General features: G+C 45.7%; 1 long non-coding RNA gene across 1 annotated transcript in view; it reads left to right on the top strand.

The window, feature by feature from the left end:
* LOC141098535 (uncharacterized) overlaps positions 1–22222 on the top strand; it is a 117239-nt gene extending 95017 nt beyond the window's left edge. Inside the window, exon 3 of the long non-coding RNA XR_012234280.1 lies at positions 21710–22222. This is a non-coding gene — a long non-coding RNA (uncharacterized lncRNA). The remainder of the gene's footprint in view (positions 1–21709) is intronic.
* Positions 22223–25341: the final 3119 nt, after the last annotated feature.

Here is a 25341-nt window from a genome sequence, read left to right as displayed (position 1 = left end):
TGGGGAGAAGGGGGATAAGGGGCTGTGGGGAGAAAGGGGGATGAGGGGCTGTGGGGAGAAGAGGGGATGATGAGGGGCTGTGGGGAGAAGGGGGGGATGATGATGGGCTGTGGGGAGAAGAGGGGATGATGAGGGGCTGTGGGGAGAAGGGGGATGATGAGGGGCTGTGGGGAGAAGGGGGGATGATGAGGGGCTGTGGGGACAAGGGGGATGATGAGGGGCTGTGGGGAGAAGGGGGGGCTGTGGCGAGATAAGGGGCTGTGGGGAGAAGGGATTTGAATGATGAGGTGCTGTGTGAGGAATTGGGGGTGATGAGAGACTGAGGGAATTGGGGGTGATGAGGGGCTGTATGGGGAGAAGGGATAATTAGGGGCTGTGGGGAATGGTGGGTGATGAGGGGCTGTGTGTGGAATGGGGAAATGTTGAGGGGCTATGTGAGGAATTGGGGGATGAAGAGGGGCTGCGTGGGGAATTGGGGGATGATGAGGGACTGAGTGGGGAATGGGGGGTGATCAGGGGCTGTGTGGTGAGAAGGGGGATGATGAGGTGCTGTATGGGGAATGCGGGGATAATGACGGGCTGTGTGGGGGATGGGGGATGATGAGGGGCTGTGTGGGGAATGGGGTGATGAGGGGCTGTGTGGGGAATTTGTCTGGAGAAGGGGGGATGATGAGGTGCTGTGTGAGGAATGGTGGGGGTGAGGACCTTCATAATGGTACACAGTGGGGAAAAAAGTATTTAATCAGCCACCAATTGTGGAAGTTCTCCCACTTAAAAAGATGAGAGGAATGTAATTGACATCATAGGTAGACCACAAGTATGAGAGTCAAAATGAGGAGACAAATCCAGAGAATCACCTTGTCTGATCTGGCAAGATTTATTTTGCAAATTATGGTGGGAAATAAGTATTTGTTCATTAATAAAAGTTCATCTCAATATTTTGTTATATCCTTTGTTGGCAATGACAGAGGCCAAACGAATTCTGTAAGTCTTCACAAGGTTGGCACACACTGTTGGCGTTATGCACTCCTCCATGCAGATCTCCTCTAGAGCAGTGATGTTTTGGCCTGTCACTGGGCAACACGGACTTTCAAATCCCTCCAAAGGTTTTCTATGGGGTTGAGATCTGGAGACTGGCTAGGCCACTCCAGGACCTTCATATGTTTCTTACGAAGCCACTCCTTCGTTGCCCTGGCGGTGTGCTTGGGATGATTATCATGCTGAAAGACCCATCCTCGTTTCATCTTCAATGCCCTTGCTGATGGGATGAGGTTTGCACTCACAATACATGGCCTCATTCTTTCTTTCATGTACACGGATCAGTCGTCCTAGTCCCTTTGCAGAGAAACAGCCCCAAAGCATGATGCTGCCACCCCCATGCTTCACAGTAGGTATGGTGTTCTTTGAGTTTTGTTTCTACCAAACAATTCTACTTTGGTTTCATCAGACTATATGACATTCTCCCAATACTCTTCTGGATAATCCAAATGCACTCTAGCAAACTTCAGATGGGCCAGGACATGTACTGGCTTAAGCAGAGGGATACGACTGGCACTGCAGGATCTGAGTCCCTGGCGGCGTAGTGTGTTACTGATAGAGCTGCGACCACCGTAACAAAGGCTACTATGTACGTCATTCACTAGGTCCCCCGTGTGGTTCTGGGCTTTTGCACACCGTTCCTGTGATCATTTTGACCCCACGGGGTGAGATCTTGCATGGAGCCCCAGATTGAGGGAGATTGAGTGGTCTTGTATGTCGTCCATTTTCTTATTATTACTCCCACAGTTGATTTCATCCCACCAAGCTGCTTGCCTATTGCAGATTCAGCCTTCCCAGCCTGGTGCAGGGCTACAATTTTGTTTCTGGTGTCCTTCGACAGCTCTTTGGTCTTCACCATAGGGAAGTTTGGAGTGTGACTGAGGTTGTGGACAGGTGTCTTTTATACTGATAACAAGTTCAAACAGGTGCCATTACTACAGGTAATGAGTGAAGGACAGAGGAGCCTCTTAAAGAAGAAGTTACAGGACTGTGAGAGCCAGAAATCTTGCATGTTTTTAGATGGCCAAATACTTATTTTCCACCATAATTTGCAAAATAAATCTTGACAAATCAGACAAGGTGATTTTCTGGATTTGTTTTCTCTTTTTGACTCTCATAGTTGTGGTCTACCTATGATGTCAATTACAGGCCTCTCTCATCTTTATAAGTGGGAGAACTTGCACAATGGGTGGCTGACTAAATACTTTTTTCCCCACTATATAATACATATAGGACAGTGAGGACCTTCATACTAAATATAGGAGGCAGTGGGGACATCATACTGTATATAGGGGCTATGTAGCCATTTTACTATATATAGGGAGCTCTGGGGTCCTCAATATATTATAAAGTGCTTTGGGGACCATCATATTGTGTATTGAGGCTGTAGGACCATCATTCTGTATATACAGAGCTGTGTGGGCACTCAGAGGACATTATTTGTTCTAAAAGGAGACATTAGTTTTTATAGGGGCACTCAGGTTCCATTATTTATTCATTTTTGCAGGGGGGCATTATTAACTTTATGTGGACACTCAAGGGTATTTGTTGCTGGAAGGGGGCACTTGGGATATTATCTAGAACAGGGGTCCCCAACCGCCGGTCCGCGGCCCAGCACCGGGCCGCTGCAGTGCCCTTGCCGGTCCGCGGACACAAGGGGAGCCAGGGGCGGTCAGTGGCGTAGCGGGGGCTGGGGCGGCGTGTGTAGCAGCGGCAGGGAGCGATCCAAGCAGCTCCGCTGCCTGCAGGAGGGAATAGCAGGAGCGGAGCTGCAAGGACCCATCCAGCTTCCTGCCCGCCGCCCGCGCTTCCTGTCTCTGACACAGAGAGGAGCGCGCCGCTGCTGTGTCAGAGCGAGGAAGCGCGGGCGATGCTGCGGACAGGTGAGAGGAGAGAGGTGGTGTCTGTGTGTGTGTGTGTGTATATAATGTGTGTGTGTGTGTCTGTGTGTGTGTCTGTGTGTGTGTGTGTGTATATAATTGTGTGTGTGTCTGTGTGTGTGTATGTGTTGGTCTGTGTTTGTGTAGCCTGGCCCTGGAGGAGATGGGGACATGAGGAGAAGGCCATGAGGGAAGTGATGGAGAGACAGCAGTGATGGGGTGAAGGCAATGATGGGGAGAAGGGAGTGATGGGGAGAGGGGAGTGATGGGCTGAAGGCAATGATGGGGAGAAGGGAGTGATGGGGAGAGGGGAGTGATGGGCTGAAGGCAATGATGGGGAGAGGGGAGTGATGGGGAGTGATGGGGAGAAGGCAATGATGGGGAGAAGGGAGTGATGGGGTGAAGGCAATGATGGGGAGAGGGGAGTGATGGGGTGAAGGCAATGATGGGGAGAAGGGAGTGATGGGGTGAAGGCAATGATGGGGAGAGGGGAGTGATGGGGTGAAGGCAATGATGGGGAGAAGGGAGTGATGGGGTGAAGGCAATGATGGGGAGAGGGGAGTGATGGGCTGAAGGCAATGATGGGGAGAAGGGAGTGATGGGGTGAAGGCAATGATGGGAAGAGGGGAGTGATGGGCTGAAGGCAATGATGGGGAGAAGGGAGTCATGGGGTGAAGGCAATGATGGGGAGAGGGGAGTGATGGGGAGAAGGGAGTGATGGGGTGAAGGCAATGATGGGGAGAAGGGAGTGATGGGGTGAAGGGAGTGATGGGGAGAAGGGAGTGATGGGGTGAAGGCAATGATGGGGAGAAGGGAGTGATGGGGAGAGGGGAGTGATGGGCTGAAGGCAATGATGGGGAGAAGGGAGTGATGGGGAGAGGGGAGTGATGGGCTGAAGGCAATGATGGGGAGAGGGGAGTGATGGGGAGAAGGCAATGATGGGGAGAAGGGAGTGATGGGGAGAGGGGAGTGATGGGCTGAAGGCAATGATGGGGAGAAGGGAGTGATGGGGTGAAGGCAATGATGGGGAGAAGGGAGTGATGGGGTGAAGGCAATGATGGGAAGAGGGGAGTGATGGGCTGAAGGCAATGATGGGGAGAAGGGAGTCATGGGGTGAAGGCAATGATGGGGAGAGGGGAGTGATGGGGAGAAGGGAGTGATGGGGTGAAGGCAATGATGGGGAGAAGGGAGTGATGGGGTGAAGGCAATGATGGGGAGAAGGGAGTGATGGGGTGAAGGCAATGATGGGGAGAAGGGAGTGATGGGGAGAGGGGAGTGATGGGCTGAAGGCAATGATGGGGAGAAGGGAGTGATGGGGAGAGGGGAGTGATGGGCTGAAGGCAATGATGGGGAGAGGGGAGTGATGGGGAGAAGGCAATGATGGGGAGAAGGGAGTGATGGGGAGAGGGGAGTGATGGGCTGAAGGCAATGATGGGGAGAAGGGAGTGATGGGGTGAAGGCAATGATGGGGAGAGGGGAGTGATGGGGTGAAGGCAATGATGGGGAGAAGGGAGTGATGGGGTGAAGGCAATGATGGGGAGAGGGGAGTGATGGGCTGAAGGCAATGATGGGGAGAAGGGAGTGATGGGGTGAAGGCAATGATGGGAAGAGGGGAGTGATGGGCTGAAGGCAATGATGGGGAGAAGGGAGTGATGGGGTGAAGGCAATGATGGGGAGAGGGGAGTGATGGGGAGAAGGGAGTGATGGGGTGAAGGCAATGATGGGGAGAAGGGAGTGATGGGGTGAAGGCAATGATGGGGAGAAGGGAGTGATGGGGTGAAGGCAATGATGGGGAGAAGGGAGTGATGGGGAGAAGGGAGTGATGGGGTGAAGGCAATGATGGGGAGAGGGGAGTGATGGGGTGAAGGCAATGATGGGGAGAAGGGGGTGATGGAGCATTCACTCAAAACCTATGGTGAGTTGAGTCACATTATAAATGTTATTTAATTATAAGTATGCACTGCTACACTACAACCGTGTCCATAGCCCCGCCCCCTTATGACCAAAGCCCCACCCCTGCCACACCTCCATCCTCGCCCTGCCGGGCCATGGAAGAATGGTCTTGCTTGAAACCGGTCCCTGGTGCAAAAAAGGTTGGGGACCACTGATCTAGAATACAGGCCTTTGCACAGTAAGGGCATTAATACTTTCTATGGGACACTTATTTTTTCGGGAGGGAGTAATCCTAATAATGGCACAATTTTTTAAATATTGAGGTCAGCGCTCCACACTGCAAGTGCACGCAGAGTGGGGAGTTTTTGTAGGTTGGAAATAGATGGCGTCGTCGCTGAAAATGTGTTTTTTTTTGTTTTTTTTTTTGTGCAGACAAGCTGTGGCTGGAGAAGTGGTAATGGAGGTCTGGGCCAGATGGAAAAGACTGGAAAAGTGAACGACCCGAAACATGTGTAAATTAAGCTGTACTGTAATCGCGTGTATGTTCTGTGGGACTGGTATCTACCAATATACGGTTACTGTAAGGTGGTAATATTGATCTTTTTAGTAGTGTTTTTATGTTTTGTTTTTTTTTTATTTAGTAACCGCTTAATGTGTTTCAGTCATTATGTAGTAGAATGTGTATGGTGGTGTCATTGGTCTTTGTATAGAGTGTCTTGTTATGTAGAGGTAATGGTCATATTATTATGCTTTCAAAAGCATATGCTTTAATGCAGCGGCCTGAGATAAGTTGGGCAGAGGTGGGCCACCACAATTCGAGGGCCTCTGCCTTGTGATTGCCCCCCAGGCTGAAAAGTGCCAGCCAGCCCCTGGTCACAGGACCCCTCTACCCTGACTAACCTCAAACCCTGTGCCTTTTTCTCTAAAAAGTTCTCTTCGGCCGAGAGAAACTTTGATGTCGGTAACAGGGAATTGTTAGCAGTTAAATTGGCCTTCGAAGAATGGAGGCATTTTTTGGAGGGGGCCGCTCATCCCCTTACGGTCATCACTGATCATAAAAACCTGGCCTATATCGAGTCTGCTAAGAGATTGACCCCCAGACAGGCTCGGTGGGCACTTTTTTTTTCTCGATTTCATTTTACCATCACGTTCCGACCAGGGTCTAAAAATGTAAAGGCAGATGCCTTATCCCAAAGTTTTGATTCTGTGTCCCCTCCAGAACCTCCTTCCTCCATTCTTCAACCGGGAGTGGTTGTAGCCGAAATCTCCTCTGAGTTACAGAGAGAGATTCTGGAAGCACAAGCTCCCAGGAATAAACCCCCAGGTAAATTGTTTGTACCCGAACAATTCCGTCCCACACTCCTTCAAGAATTTCATGACTCTGTGTTAAGTGCACACCCTGGTATTGCAGCTACCCGGGGGGCAGTAGCTAGGGGTTTTTGGTGGCCCTCTATGGGTACTGATATAAAAAGGTTTGTGAATACTTGTGGGGTGTGCGCGTGGTCTAAAAGCTCTCAGGTCCGGCCGGCCGGGGAATTGGTGCCTTTGCCAATTCCGGATAAACCATGGACACACCTGTCCATGGACTTTATCACTAACCTTCCACCTTCCAAGGGCAACTCAGTGGTATGGGTAGTGGTTGATAGATTTTCTAAGCAAGCCCACTTTGTGCCATTATCTGCATTACCATCCGCTGAAACCTTGGCCCACTTGTTTATACAGCACATTGTTCGACTGCATGGAGTGCCTGTGAACGTGGTGTCGGACAGGGGTGTGCAATTTGTGGCCAGGTTTTGGAGAGCGTTTTGTATGAAGTTGGGGGTCACGTTGTCATTCTCCTCTGCCTATTACCCGGAATCCAACGGACAAACGGAATGCACCAACCAGTCATTGGAGCAGATTCTGAGATGCCTGGCCTCCTCCAGACAGGAAGACTGGTGTGAGGTATTAACCATGGCAGAATTTGCATTCAACTGTCGGATTAATCAGTCTACCGGAAAGTCTCCCTTTCTGGTCAATTATGGGCTTGTTCCGCAGTTTGAGGAATTTTCCTGTATGGATTCGGATTGCCCTGGTGCCGAGGGGATGGTACAACAATTAAAAACCCTCTGGAAGGAGGTACAGGGGAACATCTCCAAAGCCCAGAAGAAGTTCAAACATTTTGCAGACAGGAGGAGGGGGGTGGTTCCTGCGTTGACAGTGGGGGATAAAGTCTGGTTGTCCACCCACAACATCAAACTTAAAATACCCTCTATGAAGTTGGGCCCCAAATTTATTGGCCCATACAAGATTGTAGAGGTGATCAACCCGGTGGCATACAGATTAGTTGCCCACCTCCTTCAAAATCTCTAACGTCTTCCACAGGTCACTATTAAAACCTGTGGGGACAGTTAGAGAAGATTCCTCATCTGTGGCTCCACCAGTGTTGGTAGAGGGTCAACTGGAGTACGAGGTAGGGCGCATCGTTGATTCGCGGTGGGTGCGCCGGAGACTTCAATCCTCAACGGAATATCCCTTCCAATGGATAAGGTACTGGTCATGGGTTCCGGCCAGCTCGGTGCATGCTGATCGACTGGTGCGGGCTTTTCATGCCAGGTATCCTGAGAAACCTAAGAGGGGGATACTGTCATGGTTAGGACATGGTTAATGTCCTGTTCTCACAGGGTTAACTTTTGCCGGCCTCTCTTTGGATCTGGGAGGGGTATTTATACTCACTCCAAGCTAGCATTCTCTGTCAGTTATACTGCTGTTCTGGTGTGTCTGACCCCTGGTGTGCGTGTACTCTGCGTTGTTTGTTTGCTTCCCGTGTATGACCTGGCTTGTTCCTTCACTCTGTAGTCCGTCTCTCGTTTTGGTACTATTGACTTTTCTGGTTCTGATCTCCTGGCTTGGCTATCGTCACTCCGTTACAGTTTATCCCTATTGTACCGTCTAATGCCCATTCTGGTTTTCTGATCTATTGCTACGTTCTGACAATCCATTCTGTCTAATCCTTTGGTACTGTATTGCTATCTCGTGTTTTGACCTCAGCTTGATCTGGTTTCTGTCTCTGCCCCTTGGTAACATTGTCCTGTAGTTGCCTTTCTAGGAGTTTCCCTGCAGCTCCTAGATCTGTGGAGCTTAGGCCATGCCCCCAGCAGTCACGTGCTTCAGGTCCTGGAGCATGCATTGTCACCACTGCTGCCCGCTCCACAGGTATCTTTGTGCACAGTCTTTGTACTCAGGACACGCGCACTCGCTCAGTGAGCAAGTGCAGTGCGGTGTTCCTGACAGCCTGCATGCATGTCCTGGGAAGGCCATACAGTGCCCCCTAGCTCTCACAGGGGTCACTGCATCACAAGGTATATCTCCGACCATGGCAGGTTGGCGTTAATCTGCATAACACAGCTGGCACCTCATCCAGATTTTCTTCTACAATTTAAAACATCCAAAAAAATTTCTGATTTGATGATTTTTGGAATGATTTTAATTTCCCCTCTCTGAGTACTTTTGCACAATTCTCTCACCACTAGAGGGAGCTAACTGATTTATCACAGGGTTCAGTGGGAGCTGGTATCGCTTGCATGGAGCTCCCTCTAGTGGTGGCTGAACGCAGAGAGAATTTAATGATTTAGTGAATCTATTAGTGAGATCTCATGATAAATAGGCAAAGAGAACTCCAGATGCAACTAATATAAGCAGCCTGTAGGCTAATAATGACACTGTAATATTTTACACTTTAAAAAAATCTTATTTTGGGGGGAATGGCATGGGCTCAAAAGTTGTGACCATCTGCAGCAAGAGCCAGTGGTTATACACAGGTGATCTCCTTCTGTGTGCGCTGGGACCAGACCTAACTCCGATCCCAGCACTTTAACTCCTCAGAAGCTGCTGTCAATAGTGCTTGAGGTATCTAAGGAGTTCCACAGATGAAGATCGCTCCCTCTGTCAGCACCCCCCTGCTTGGATTCTTACGGTAACCAAAGTCCTAACTTTGGCCTCTGTTCTTGCCCTATACATTATTCTATCAGATCCCTGGTAGGCTGCAGACAGGTTAGTGCACTGCAGTACATAAGTAGTACTGTGTATTATCAGTGCAATCACAGGATCACATGTTCACCCCTGTAAGAATTGAAAAAAAAAAAAAAATGTTTCGAGTGTTAGAGAAAAACATCACAAAATCATTTTTATGCTTTGAAATCATATAATTTTTCATCCGGTATGTGCTGATTACACCGCCCCCTAGTTTCTGACACATAATTGACATCAAATTCTTAAAAGTGAGTCGTTCTGATACTTAATGGTGAGTCCGAACCTTGCGCTACATCCAGACAGATGATCAGGGAATTTCCTCACATCTTTTTCAGATTTCTGAATAGTTTGGACGTTAGTTGGTTATCTGCCGCACTAATGACTTTTGTGCTCTAAATTATTATGAATTTTTCAAATGCGTTTGGGTTCACCAACTCCAGGATAAGCTGCACTCGCTTTCAAGAAATGGTGGAGCTGGAAGCTACTGGCTTATAAACTACAACAGCAAAAGAATGTGGGTCAAAAAATGATGAATCTTAAAATATAAGTTTTATAGGAGACAGGTCCTGGAGTGGAAACATACAGACAGTATTGTATGGCACTGTGGTGTTAGAGCAATAATAAATGGGAGTGTTTATAAATGTTCACAATACAATGGGTTAAGTTCAGTGCATAACAAATACTGCTGTAAAGTGCCAACATAATACTACCAAATAGGGCTCACATAATACAACCTTACAGAGCCCACATAATTCAACCTTACAGAGCCCACATAATGTTACCATACAGAGCCCACATAATACAACCTTACAGAGCCCACATAATACAACCTTACAGAGCCCACATAATACTACCATAGAAATCCCACATAATACTAGCATACAGTGCAAAAATCATACTACCCTACAGCACCCACATAATTCTACCATACAGAGCCCACATAATACTAGCATTCAGCGCACAAATAATACTACCATACAGCATTCAGGCCTATAATACTACCATACAGAGCCCATGTAACACTACCATACAGTGTCCACATAATACTACCATACAGAGTCCACATAATATTACCATACAGAGCCCACATAATATTACCATACAGAGCCCACATAATATTACCATACAGAGCCCACAAAATGCAACCATACAGAGCCCACATAATACAACCACACAGATCCCACATAATACAACCAGGCTCAGACTGTCACAAAGGGTAACAGGGGAATCCCCGATGTGCCCCTGTGCATCTCTGGTCCGCCAATCCCGCTGTATGGGCAGTTGGAGGCATAATTCACTTGGAAAAAAGCAGCATCTCATCATTCATTAACCAAACTACCCAGTTTATTAGAGATGTAGATAAGTTTGTCATCGATGGCAGTGTAATATTTTTATTTTTATATGCAGGTGAAAAGTGGGCCCCCTAAAGTCAATGTTACTGGCAGGCCCTTGGCACCCCAGTCCGACACTGAATACAACCATACAGAGCCGACAAAATACTAACATTCATAGCCCACATAATACAACCATACAGAGCCCACATAGTATTTTGTGGGCTCTGTATGGAAATCATACAGAGCCCACATAATACAACCATACAGAGCCCACATAATACAACCATACAGAGCTCACATAATACAACCATACAGAACCCACCTAATACTACCATACAGAGCCCACATAATACAACCATACAGAGCCCACATAATACAACCATACAGAGCCCACATAATACAACCATACAGAGCCCACATAATACAACCATACCGAGCCCACATAGTATTACCAGACAGAGCCCACATAATACAAACACACAGAGCCCACATACAGAGCCCAGATATTTATTATTTTGTATGTAACCCCCCTTCTCATGTACAGCACCATGGATTTAATGGCGCTATATAAATAATAATAATATTACCACACTGAGCCCACATAATACTATCATACTGAGCTCACATAATATTACCCTACAGAGCCCACATACAGTGGGTTCGGAAACTATTCAGACCCTTTTAAATTTTTCACTCCTTGTTTCATTGCAGCCTTTTGGTAAATCCAAAAAAGTTCATTTTTTCCTCATTAATGTACACTCTGCACCCCATCTTGACTGATAAAAGACAGAAATGTAGACATTTTTGCACATTTATTAAAAAGAAAAACTGAAATATCACATGGTCATAAGTATTCGACCCTTTGCTCAGACCCTCATATTTAAGTCACTTGCTGTCTATTTCCTTGTGATCCTCCTTGAGATGGTTCTAATCCTTCATTGGAGTCCAGCTGTGTTTAAACTGATAGGACTTGATTTGTAAAGGCGCACACCTGTCTATATAAGACCCCACAGCTCACAGTTCATGTCAGACCAAATGAGACTCATGAGGTCAAAAGAACTGGCAAGGAGCTCAGAGACAGAATTGTGGCAAGGCACAGATCTGGCCAAGGTTACAAGAGAATTGCAGTACTCAAGGGTACTAAGAGCACAGTGGTCTCCATAATCCTTAAATGGAAGAAGTTTTGGACCACCAGACGTCTTCCTGGACCTGGGCGTTCAGCCAAACTGAGCAATTGTCGGAGAAGAGCCTTGGTGAGAGAGGTACAGAAGAACCCCAAGATCACTGTGGCTGAGCTCCACAGATGCAGTAGGGAGATGGGAGGAAGTTCTACAAAGTCAACTATCACTGGAGCCCTCCACTAGTCGGTCCTTTATGGTAGAGTGGCCCAACGGAAGCCTCTTCTCAGTGCCAGACATATGAAAGCCCGCATAGAGTTTGCTTAAAAAAAATGACTCCCAGACTATGAGAAATAAGATTCTCTGGTCTGATGAGATGAAGATAGAATTATCACCAAAAAGTTCTAAGCGGTATGTGTAGAGAAAACCAGGCACTGCTCATCACCTGCCCAATACAATCCCAACAGTGAAACATGGTGGTGGCAGCATCATGCTATAGGGGTTTTTTTCAGCTGCAGGGACAGGATGACTGGTTGCAATTGAAGGAAACATGAATGTGGCCAAGTACAGAGATATCCTGGATGAAAACCTCTTCCACAGTGCTCTGGACCTCAGACTTGTCCAAAGGTTCACCTTCCAACAAGACAATGACCCTAAGCACACAGCTAAAATAACAAAGGAGTGGCTTCAGAACAACTCTTCTTTTTTTTTTTTTATTTATTTATTTATTTTTTTTTATATAGCGCTAACATATTCCGCAGCGCTTTACAGTTTGCACACATTTCATCACTGTCCCCGATGGGGCTCACAATCTGAATTCCCTATCAGTATGTCTTTGGCCATTCTGTGACCATTCTTGACTGGCCCAGCCAGAGCCCTGACCTAAACCCAATTGAGCATCTCTGGAGAGACCTGAAAATGGCTGTCCACCAACGTTCACCATCCAATCGGACAGAACTGGGGAGGATCTGTAAGGAAGAATGGCAGAGGATCCCCAAATCCAGGGGTGAAAAACTTGTGGCATCATTCCCAAGAAGACTCATAGCTGTACTAGCTCAAAAGGTGCTTCTACTCAATACTGAACAAAGGGTCTGAATACTTATGACCATGTGAGATTTTTTTTTCTTTTTTAATACACTTGCAAAAATTTCTGCATTTCTGTTTTTTTTTTTTTTTTTTTCCAGTAAAGATGGGGTGCAGAGTGTACATTAATGAGAAAAAAATGAATTTTTTTGAATTTACCAAATGGCTGCATTGAAACAGAGTGAAAAATTTAAATGTGTCTGAATACTTTCCGAACCCACTGTAATATTAGCATACAGAGCCCACATAATACACAGAGCCCACATAATACAACCATACAGAGCCCACATAATACTACTATACAGAGCCCATATAATACAACCATACAGAGCCCACATAATACAACCATACAGAGCCCACATAATACTACTATACAGAGCCCACATAATACAACCATACAGAGCCCACATAATACAACCATACAGAGCCCACATAATACAACCATACAGAGCCCACATAATACAACCATACAGAGCATACATAATACTACTATACAGAGCATACATAATACTACTATACAGAGCATACATAATACTACTATACAGAGTTCACAACATAAAATGCCCACATAATTTATCACAATGTTTCTAGTAGAATCAATTTGCATTACCCTGGCTCAGTGGTCACGTCAGTGTTCTGTGGCCACCATACGAGAGCCCAGCTAACCTGCTCCTACCCGTCAACACCCCTGATTAGTAGGTCTGGCGTAACCATAATGTCCCAGAAGGCCTACAAAAAAGATGTGCTGGGAACAGCGTCAGGTAGGAGGATGTGTGCGGGGCTCCCATCTAGCAGCCACAGGAGTGGTCCCGGGTCCTGTAAATATGATTCGCCCCTCTCTAGTCTCCACCTATAATTGAGTGCGCACAATGGCGGTGCGCTCGTCATGTTTTGTGACATGAGTCGTTGTCACATCCATCAGGGGAAGTGGCTCAGTGGTGGAGCGCAGGCTTTGCATGTATTTATATGCAGCTGCACACTCCGGTCCCGAGTGCCGGCGGCAGTGCTGGGTATTGAGGCGAGAGACTCGCGCAAGTTTCTCGAATTCCACACCCGAGTGTGACCCCGGCCTAAGGGGCAAAATGTCTGACAAGTCTCTGAGCTTAGAAATAAATAATTCAGATATGATCATGGCAGCGAACAAGGACGTCCCTCGTGTGTGCGGTCACCAACTCGTGGCACCATGCCAGTGGTCGACCATTCTAGGTTGTGTCCACACTGAGTCTTTTTGGAGCAGAAACTCTGGAAAAGTGCCCTGTCCCGATGGTCAGTGCAAGTCCCAGCAGTCGGACCCTCACCCATCTAGAAGTTATCACCTGTCCTTTGGATCGGTCAGTCAGTGAGCATTTTATATATATATATAAAAATTTTCCAAATGTTAACTATAAAAAAAAAATCCCTGTGAGGGAAGTCTTCTCTGTCCTGGGATAACATCCGGGGTTATGCACGAGACTCAGAAGATTGGAATAAATTGGTTTGGGAGCTCATTGGTTAAACATTAATTTTCAGAAATAACCTACATGTCAGTGTAAACTGTTGCCTGCAAGCAGGATCGCGGTATAAATGGGACGGAGCGTCCGTCTGCTAAGTTCTGCAGGGTCTCTAGTAATCAGAGAAATACACAGGGGCATACACAGAAATCATGGGGCTCCAGGACAAAAGAGTGCCCCCCCAGATCTGCAGCATAGTGACAATCACCCTAAGCATTTCCCCCTTGCACCCTCTGGTGTACTTTAACCCTTTTTCTGGCACTGTTACGTGATGTACTGACACTGCAGTCTATGGGGGAATCTCTGCTGGCTAAGATGGCGCCCAAATTTCTACATTTCCGTTTTTTTTCAGTAAAGATGGAGTGTAGAGTGTACATTAATGAGAAAGAAAATAAATTTTTTGAATTTACCAAATGGCTGCAATGAAACAATGAGTGAAAAATTTAAAGGGGTCTGAATACTTTCCAAAACCACTGTAATGCTAGCATACAGAGCCCACATAATGCAAACATACAAAGCTCACATAATACAACCATACAGAGCACATATAATACTACCACACAAATCCCACATAATACTACTATACAGAGCCCACATAATACAACCATACAGAGCCCACATAATACAACCATACAGAGCCCACAAAATACTGTCATACAGAACCCACATAATAATACCATACAGAGCCCACATAATAATACCATACAGAGCCCACATAATAATACCATACAGAGCCCACATAATACAACCATACAGAGCCCACAAAATACTGTCATACAGAACCCACATAATAATACCATACAGAGCCCACATAATAATACCATACAGAGCCCACATAATAATACCATACAGAGCCCACATAATACAACCATACAGAGCCCACATAATACATTTATACAGATTCCACAGAATACTACCATACAGAGCCCACATAATACTACCATACAGAGCCCACATAATACTACCATACAGAGCCCACATAATACAACCATACAGAGCCCACATAATAAAACCAGGCTCGGACAGTCACAAAAGGTAACAGGGGAATCCCCCGATGTGCCCCTGTGCAGCTCTGGTCCACCAATCCCGCTGTATGGGCAGTATGTGGCATAATTCACTTGGAAAAAAGCAGCATCTCATCATTCATTAACCAAACTACCCAGTTTATTAGAAATGTAGATAGGTTTGTCAGTGATGGCAGTGTAATATTTTTATATTTATATGCAGGTGAAAAGTGGGCCCCCTAAAGTCAATGTTACTGGCGGTCCCTTGGTACCCCAGTCCGACACTGAATACAACCATATAGAGCCGACAAAATACAACCATACAGAGCCCACATAATATTACCATACAGAGCCCACATAATACTACCATAGAGATCCCACATTACACTATCATACAGATCCCACATATTACCATACAGTGCCCACAAAATACTACCATACAGAGCCCACATAATACTACCACACAGAGCCCACAAAATACTACCACACAGAGCCCACATAATATTACCATGCAGAGCCCACAAAATACTATCATACAGAGCCCACATAATACTACCATACAGATCCCACATTACACTATCCTACAGATCCCACATAATATTATCATACAGTGCCCACAAAATACTACCATACAGAGCCCACATAATACTACCACACAGAGCCCACAAAATACTACCACACAGAGCCCACATATTACCATGCAGAGCCCACAAAATACTATCATACAGAGCCCACATAATACTACCATACAGATCCCACATTACACTATCCTACAGATCCCACATAATATTACCATACAGAGCCCACAAAATACAACCATACAGAGCCCACATAATACAACCATACAGAGCCCACATATTACCATACAGAGCCCACAAAATACAAACACACAGAGCCCATATAATGCTACCATACAGAGCCCACATAATATTACCATACAGAGCCCACATAATACTACCATACTGAGCCCACATAATACTGTCATACAGAGCCCACATACAGTGGGTTCGGAAACTATTCAGACCCTTTTAAATTTTTCACTCCTTGTTTCATTGCAGCCATTTGGTAAATCCAAAAAAGTTCATTTTTTTTTCCTCATTAATGTACACTCTGTACCCCATCTTGACTGATAAAAGACAGAAATGTAGAAATTTGTGCACATTTATTAAAAAAGAAAAGCTGAAATATCACATGGTCATAAGTATTCATCCCTTTGCTCAGGCACTCATATTTAAGTCACATGCTGTCTATTTCCTTGTGATCCTCCTTGAGATGGTTCTACTCCTTCACTGAAGTCCAGCTGTGTTTAATTACACTGATAGGACTTGATTTGTAAAGGCGCACACCTGTCTATATAAGACCCCACAGCTCACAGTTCATGTCAGACCAATTGAGAATCATGAGGTCAAAGGAACTGGCAAGTAGCTCAGAGACAGGATTGTGGCAAGGCACAGATCTAGCCAAGGTTACAAGAGAATTTCTGCAGTATTCAAGGGTTCTAAGAGCACAGTGGCCTCCATAATCCTTAAATGGAAGAAGTTTGGGACCACCAGATGTCTTCCTGGACATGGCCGTCCAGCCAAACTGAGCAATCGTGGGAGAAGAGCCTTGGTGAGAGAGGTACAGAAGAACCCCAAGATCACTGTGGCTGAGCTCCACAGATGCAGTAGGGAGATGGGAGGAAGTTCCACAAAGTCAACTATCACTGGAGCCCTCCACTAGTCGGGCCTTTGTGGCAGAGTGGCCCAACGGAAGCCTCTCCTCAGTGCCAGACATTTGAAAACCCGCATAGTTTGCTAAAAAAAACCACATGAAGGACTCCCAGACTATGAGAAATAAGATTCTCTGGTCTGATGAGACGAAGATAGAACTTTTTGGTGATAATTCTAAGCGGCAGGTGTAGAGAAAACCAGGCACTGCTCATCACCTGCCCAATACAATCCCAATAGTGAAACATGGTGGTGGCAGCATCATGCTATAGCTGCAGGGATGGGATTACTGGTTGCAATTGAATAAAACATGAATGTGGCCAAGTACAGAGATATCCTGGATGATAACCTCTTCCAGAGTGCTCTGGACCTCAGACTTGGCCAAAGGTTCACCTTCCAACAAGACAATTATCCTAAGCACACAGCTAAAATAACAAAGAAGTGTCTTCAGAACAACTCTGTGACCATTCTTGACTGGCCCAGCCAGAGCCCTGACCTAAACCCAATTGAGCATCTCTGGAAAGACCTGAAAATGGCTGTCCACCAATGTTCACCATCCAAACTGACAGAACTGGAGAGGATCTGCAAGGAAGAAAGGCAGAGGATCCCCAAATCCAGGGGTGAAAAACTTGTTGCATCATTCCCAAGAAGACTCATGGCTGTACTAGCTCAAAAGGTGCTTCTACTGAATACTGAGCAAAGGGTCTGAATACTTATGACCATGTGAGATTTCAGTTTTTCTTTTTTAGTACACTTGCAAAAATTTCTACATTTCCATTTTTTTTCAGTAAAGATGGGGTGTAGAGTGTACATTAATGAGAAAGAAAATAAATTTTTTGAATTTACCAAATGGCTGCAATGAAACAAGGAGTGAAAAATTTAAAGGGGCCTGAATACTTTCCAAAACCACTGTAATGCTAGCATACAGAGCCCACATAATGCAAACATACAAAGCTCACATAATACAAACATACAGAGCCCACATAATACAACCATACAGAGCACATATAATACTACCACACAAATCCCACATAATACTACCATACAGAGCCCACATAATACAACCATACAGAGCCCACATAATACTACCATACAGAGCCCACATAATACTACCATACAGAGCCCACATAATACTACCATACAGAGCCCACATAATACTACCATACAGAGCCCACATAATACTATCATACAGAGCCCACATAATACTACCATACAGAGCCCACATAATACTATCATACAGAGCCCACATAATACTACCATACAGAGCCCACATAATACTACCATACAGAGCCCACATAATACTACCATACAGAGCCCACATAATACTATCATAGAGCCCACATAATACTACCATACAGAGCATACATAATACTGCTATATAGAGTTCACAACATAAAATGCCAACATAATTTATCACAATATGTTTCTAGTAGAATCAATTTGCATTACCCTGGCTCAGTGGTCACATCAGTTTTCTGTGGCCACCATACGAGAGCCCAGCTATCCTGCTACTACCTGTCAACACCCCTGATTAGTAGGTCTGGTGTAACATCAAGTGGACATCATGCCACAACCATAATGTCCCAGAAGGCCTACAAAAAGATGTGCTGGGAACAGCGTCAGGTAGGAGGATGTGTGCGGGGCTCCCATCTAGCAGCCACAGGAGTGGTCCCGGGTCCTGTAAATATGATTCGCCCCTCTCTAGTCTCCACCTATAATTGAACGCGCACAATGGCGGTGCGCTCGTCATGTTTTGTGACATGAGTCATTGTCACATCCATCAGGGGATGTGGCTCAGTGGTTGTTAGGAACGGCAGAACGCACTAAATAAAATAATAAAGTGCGATCGCCGCTCGGGGTCCACCGTGCAGAAGGTGTTATAACTGCTAATGAGTAATAGCAGACGTGATATATGGCGATATAATGCGCACGGGGTTAAACATCACCCAGGTGCGCAAAGCAATCACTGTTTAATCACAGAGATTCCAGGAGGAGTAAACACAAAAAGGCTGAGCCTGTTAGCGTCACAGGTCTCAGATATATGCACACACGGTATCAGGTCACAGGTGCAGGACCAAAGGCAGAAGGAACTGCGTCCGTCTAAACCTACCGTGTGTGTGGCGTAGCAACTGCGGGAGCAAAAAGAGCTGCAACTGCAGCGCGGCGTAGGACACTGCCGCAAGACGATAGTGCCGTGTGGAGTAGCACAATCGGACGCTAGTGTAGAGGCGCGGTGTGCACAGTGGCCTAAGGCTTGCCACTGACTGGCGCTGACTGCTGAACTGTCCACATGCGTAATATCAGAGGGAAGGGGTTTCAAATAAGTCAGTCACCAGAATCATACATCAGTCACCATTCACACATCTAGCAAGTAATGTCTATACTAGCGCATGGCCATGCGGTCCTTTTATAGCCGTGTGCTGCCAGGACCTTCCAGATCTCTGAGATAGACCAATCAGATCAGGGGAAGGACCTGAACACGTGACTCCCGAGCTCCAATGGGAGATCGTCTCATGAGCATGCTCAGTGGACCGGCAGCGGGACTTAGCCTCAGGAATGACTTGCTGCAAAGCTGTATGTGAGGCTCTGGACTCCTGTTGTGTAGCTACAGGAATCCGACGCCTAACAGTGGTGGAGCGCAGGCTTTGCATGTATTTCTATGCAGCCGCACACTCCGGTCCCGAGTGCCGGCGGCAGTGCTGGGTATTGAGGCGAGAGACTCGTGCAAGTTTCTCGCATTCCACACGCGAGTGTGACCCCGGCCTAAGGGGCAAAATGTCTGACAAGTCTCTGAGCTTAGAAATAAATCAGATAAAATCACAGCAACGAACAAGGACGTCCCTCGTGTGTGCGGTCACCAACTCGTGGCACCATGCCAGTGGTCGACCATTCTAGGTTGTGTCCATACTGAGTCTTTTTGGACCAGGAACTCTGGAAAAGTGCCCTGTCCCGATGGTCAGTGCAAGTCCCAGCAGTCGGACCCTCACCCATCTAGAAGTTATCACCTGTCCTTTGGATCGGTCAGTCAGTGAGTGTATGTGTGTGTGTGTATATATATATATATATATATATATATATATATAATGTTAACTATAAAAAAAAATCCCTGTGAGGGAAGTCTTCTCTGTCCTGGGATAACATCCGGGGTTATGCACGAGACTCAGAAGATTGGAATAAATCGGTTTGGGAGCTCATTGGTTAAACATTAATTTTCAGAAATAACCTACATGTCAGTGTAAACCGTTTCCTGCAAACAGGATTGCGGTATAAATGGGACGGAGCGTCCGTCTGCTAAGTTCTGCATGGTCTCTAGTAATCAGGGTCTCTAGTAACACAGGGGCATACACAGAAATCATGGGGCTCCAGGACAAAAGAGCGCCCCCCCCAGATCTGCAGCATAGTGACAATCACCCTAAGCATTTCCCCCCTTCACCCCCTGGTGTACTTTAACCCTTTTTCTGACACTGTTACATGATGTACTGACACTACAGTCTATGGGGTAATCTCTGCTGGCTAAGATGGCGCTAGTAATGGGGGCATTATGGACTCCGTTATATGGCTGTATTATTTATATACTGTATAACAGCACCATATATTTGTACAGTATGGCACAGTTATTTCTCTGCACTGCATGGTGCCATTATTTCTGTGTACTGTATTTGGCCAGAATTTATGGTGACCTCAATGCTGAGAAATACAGGACGATACTCACCCATCATGTAATACCATCAGGAGGCGTCTGATTGGCTCCAAATTTATTCTGCAGCCGGACAATGAACCCTAACATCCAGCGGGACCCACCTACAGTATGCCAGTGTAATTTATGCATACTGAATGGCGGTATCATTTACTTGTACAGTATGCCAGTGTAATTTATGTGTACTGCATGGCGGTATCATTTACTTGTACAGTATGCCAGTTTAATTTGTGTACTGTATGGCAGTATCATTTACTTGTACAGTATGCCAGTTTAATTTGTGTACTGTATGGCGGTATCATTTACTTGTACAGTATGCCAGTGTAATTTATTTGTACCGTGCACTGCATAATTGTGTTATTAATGAGTGATTTATGACGGCATTACTTAAATGTTCAGAATGGCAGCATTAATTCTGCCTACTGTAATGTGGTGTACTTTATACATGTACAGTAGTAAAACAATGCCGAGAACGGAAAATAGCGCCACATTTAGGTAAAAGGCTCTGAGCTCCAGTAACATGAGCGGATCAGAACAGGTTTCTGCCCAGATTGACGGCCATTCCTAGGTGGAGCACAATCACGTCTCCTCTGCGCCACTTTTGTCCGGGGTTAGAGGATTAATGTCTGTAGCCCGCCCATCAGACATGTGTAACACAGGTAATTGGATGCAGCGACACAAAGGCACAGAGCAAGGGTTAACAGGGGAAAACAGTGGTTTGATTTAATTGTTACAGGGATAAATCTCCTTGCAGGGAGCAACAGGGAATAAATCAGATGCGAGGAATTACAAAAGGAAAGAGCAACTTAAGGTGGCAGTCTATATGTAAGTCGGTTTCACTTAACGTGAGTTGAATGCCGGCTGAGGTCTTCCGCCTATCAAGTCGGTCTTTCTCTTCTGGCGGTAGCGGGCGGTCACCGGTCTGACCCGCTGAGCCCCTAGTCCGTTACGCTGCTCTGCAGCCAAGAGTATTTCACAGCAGTCTCCCACTCGGCGTGCAATCCTCTGTATGCCCGACAACATGTCCGGGTCCTTTCTGCACGCAGCCTATCGTTACTCACGGCACGGCGCAGGTCCTCACTGTCACTTCTCTCTGGCAGGAACCCTCTCTCTCTTCCCACGCAAACACCCTTATCCTCTCCTGGCTCACCACGCCCTCTCTACGCAGGTCATGGGTCTCCTCCGTTCTCAATTTCCTTCCCTACTGCAACACTAGGCTCGGTCCCAATAGGTTTTGCCCAGTAGTTCCGGACCCGTTGCCCTGTCAGCACTCACAGTCCGGTCTTCTCCCCTCCACATGTATGACGTATAGCATTGACGGCCCATAAATGTCTAATAAATTCAAAGTTCATTAATCATTTTCAAATTTGTATTAATTTATTTTATAATTAAGAATTGCATGGAAGGATGAGGAGATGTTCTTGGAGGAACCTCATTCTTCTTCTTTTGCAGATGTTCCTTGCTGGTCTGTAGGCTACATTTGGATGGTACAAGTCCTCCCATACAGGTACAGCATTGATGGTGGACATGCTGTACTTTCCTCGTTGCATTAGACGTGGAGTTTTTCTGCCCTCGTGATGTTTATGGAGCCGCGCTCACAGGCTGAAAATAGGCAGCTTTCTCTGATGGAGTGAGCCGCCCTAGATAATCCTCACCGGCAGGATGAGATCACCCGGCGGAAGATAGAACCTATGAGAAGAGACGCAACACTAAGGTAAAGCTATTCGATAGCGCTATCCATGAAGAAAGTGCACGGGTAGCGTTATCCCTTAGCGCTATCCCTCAATGTTCCTGAGAGTAAGCTATTTCACATGGTTGAGCGCACTTGGGATCTGCCCCCAAGGCCCTGCCCATGCCCAATGTTTGGTCCGTAGACCGCGGCTAGGAGTTAGTCCCGCTTGTGTGTACAGAATTATGGGGCTTTTACAATTGTTCAATATCTTAATAAAATACTTCTTTGTACACACAGTTGACATGCTCGTGGTGTTAGATGTAGAGTTCTTCTGCCCTCGCGATGTTTATGGAGCCGCGCTGACAGGCTGCAAATAGGCAGCTTTCTCTGATGGAGTGAGCCACCCTCGATAATCCTCGCCGGCAGGATGAGATCACCCGGCGGAAGATGGAACCTATGAGAATAGACGTAACACTAATGTAAGTAACAGGACTCCATATCAGAGGATCCCGCTGTGCTGTCACTGTGGCCGGACAGCAGAGGAATCATCCATACACAGGTACGGGGTGATTGTCCGCCATCATACATGTGACAATCCCACCACTGACAGATCTGCTCCATGGCCGACATCACACAACATGGGGCTTATTGTCACACTCACCTCTTCTTCTTTTCCCTTCTTCTACTCTCTCAGGTTTTTGTTGTTTTTTCAGTTTTCTTTTCCCCTGAACTGGAGATTCTATTAAAGAAAAGACAAGAAAAAGATGTTAATTATAAACTCCTAAAAGATGATCGTTGCATCGTTCTGTCGGATTCTGTTCTTCTTGTGTCCTGTAGTCCTGGTAATCGATTATTGCCCCATGATGGTGAGAATACGTCACATATACATAACATTGGCCGAGGGGGTGAGAATTAGATTGTCCAGGGCAATGATTAATGTCTCCCATAGGTTTTCTATGGGCCGCCATGTGGGGTCTCCTGGAGAGGAGCCAATACATTTGAGTGGAATTGATTTCTACTTGCTTTTTCCAAAAATCCACATTCTCCAAAATGTGGATTTTTGTAATTAGCTTATACAACCCCAACGTGAGAGTCTCGGGGATTTCAGTGCGAATGGCGGCAATCTGAAGATACAATGACGTCCAATTGGGTGAAGGAGAGGAGCGGAGGGGCCAAAGAGGGGAGCAGTGAGGTGAACGTGAGCATTTTTTTTTTTTTTTCCTATTTCGTTGATTACACTCTGAGGTCTAGAGAGAACCCAGACCATAATAATGAACGTCATATTGATGGAGAACAACTTCTCTACAAGCCAAATTTCTCAGTAAAATCCACACAAAAAGGTAAATTTTTATTTTGCCTGATCTGCTCATCTCTAGTGTCTCCCCTCCATTATCAACATGATCTTACTGTCAGCGTGCCACCGTGTTATCATATAATCAGCTAGATAAAGCATCAGGGTAACATTAAGAGCATAAAGGTCAGTATGAGCCCATATGGGGCTGTGGGCGCAGTATTTAGGATCAGCTCAGCACAAGACGGAATGGCCTCTTGTACCTTGTGAGGCATAAAAGTGAGAATTTTTGCACACTGAAGTTCTGGACTGTTCACCGTTTGAAAGGCACAAAAAAGTAGTAATTTTGTGAGCCGTTATGTGCACGTTCACATTAGACTTTTTGATCACAGGCTGTAGTAGGATGTCCTATAGACCTGTACACACCTGAACATGAGGACGAAGAGGATGACTTGCTGCTTAGAGTACTGAAGCTCATATTGTCTCTACCAGTTTTAGAAGCGGAAGATTTTTTCTGCCTGTTTGGTAAAAGGAAGAAGAATAAATTAGAAGGAAAAATGGCACAAAAGAGAAGAACACTGATCTATAAGGCCTATATGGACAACATGGTGGAGACACCCTGCTATGGACCCCCATCTACCAACAAGAATGGAGAATCACTATAATATTGGCCTGTAATGAGCTGTATATGATTGGCTTGTTGCAATGATCAGCTGTTATCGCCGGCGTCATTACGAGCCATAAACCTGGTGATCATTGGCTGGTGGGTGCTTGTTTAGTCTTGAGTTACACCTGTCTTGTAGTTGGTCTTCTGGACATTTACCAGAAACAGACCCCATAATAATCATCTACTCACTCGTCTGAGCACTTGTCTCTGCTCTTTGGGGATAACCCTGATGACGTGGGATCCTCATCATTCATCATCCTGGTATTGTTATATGGCTAAAACAAAGAAAATTAATATATATATTTATTTTTTTAAACGTTTTTGTTTATAATTGTAAGGTTTTATGGATTTTATCTGCCACACACTTACTTCAAGGAACCTTTGGGAAGCTGATAAAAAGTTCTGGATTTCTGGCAAGTCATTCTCTATTCTGACGTCCTCGTCTGAATCCATATGTTTATGTATGCTAGAGCGAGCTGCAAAGTACAAGTGTTATCAGAAATTGTTAGTATAAGACAGTCACCGTGTTATCATGAATAATGGTGGAAACTGATTGACACATAACATGGAAATCAAGACACACAACAGTTTTCTGCAGATCATGTCTCATTCTACTTACGGTCAAAGTATCTAGTGTCCTCATCAGACTCAAGCTCCGGAATGAACAGGGGCTTCTGACTTAGAAGATTATCAAAGTCTAAGTCACATAGAAACGGATGCATTTTGATCTCTTTTGCTCCTCCTGGAAAAGAAAAGAAAGAAAATGGTAAACCATTGTCAGAGAGACAACTCCATATCTCAACCATTTATGTTAATCTGAACTGAAGACGTAACAGAGCCTATGTGAAGAAAATGTACTGAAAGTCATACCCTGAAGAAAGGGAATAGATAAGCAGGTAAAGCATAGAACCTCAGTGCTGATCCTCAAGGGCATGATCATTTATCTGGTCCCAGAGGTGTCATAAGTCATTATTAATGCTGTTATATACATTACCTGTCCCAAGTCTATGGGCTGGATTTTTTCTCAGCAGTTCAGTTATCAGGTCCTGAGCATCGGGTGGAGGAGTATCATTATCAAATGTCCACGTTACGTCAGCTGTTATATAAAAAGCAAAATATTACAGTAAAGAAAACCTCTCTTTATTTACTTTCATAAACAAACCTTTTATTTAACTACTTCTGGATTGGCCATAGACTATAAACTTGTAGGCAGTCCACACTTATCTCTGCACTGACATTCTAAAACATCAGTGCAGAGTAAACAGCTTGCACAACATGGTGAAGCTGTGGATGAGTGAAGTGACTGTCGCACACAGCCACACTCCGCAGAGAGAATCTAAACATGGTTCTTTTCATCGTATGCATAACACTGAACGTTGGTCCGTTGTGTATACGGATTAGGAAGCACTGACAGAAGTGTAACTTAAAGCTTGTGGACCCTAATGCAAAAGCTC

Source organism: Dendrobates tinctorius, unplaced genomic scaffold, assembly GCF_039654945.1.
Source record: "Dendrobates tinctorius isolate UK_male_01 unplaced genomic scaffold, ASM3965494v1 ptg000093l, whole genome shotgun sequence".
In the NCBI taxonomy this organism is placed as follows: Eukaryota; Metazoa; Chordata; class Amphibia; order Anura; family Dendrobatidae; genus Dendrobates; species Dendrobates tinctorius.
The sequence above is the reverse complement of the archived record's forward strand: the minus strand, read 5'-3'. Positions and strand labels throughout refer to the sequence as shown.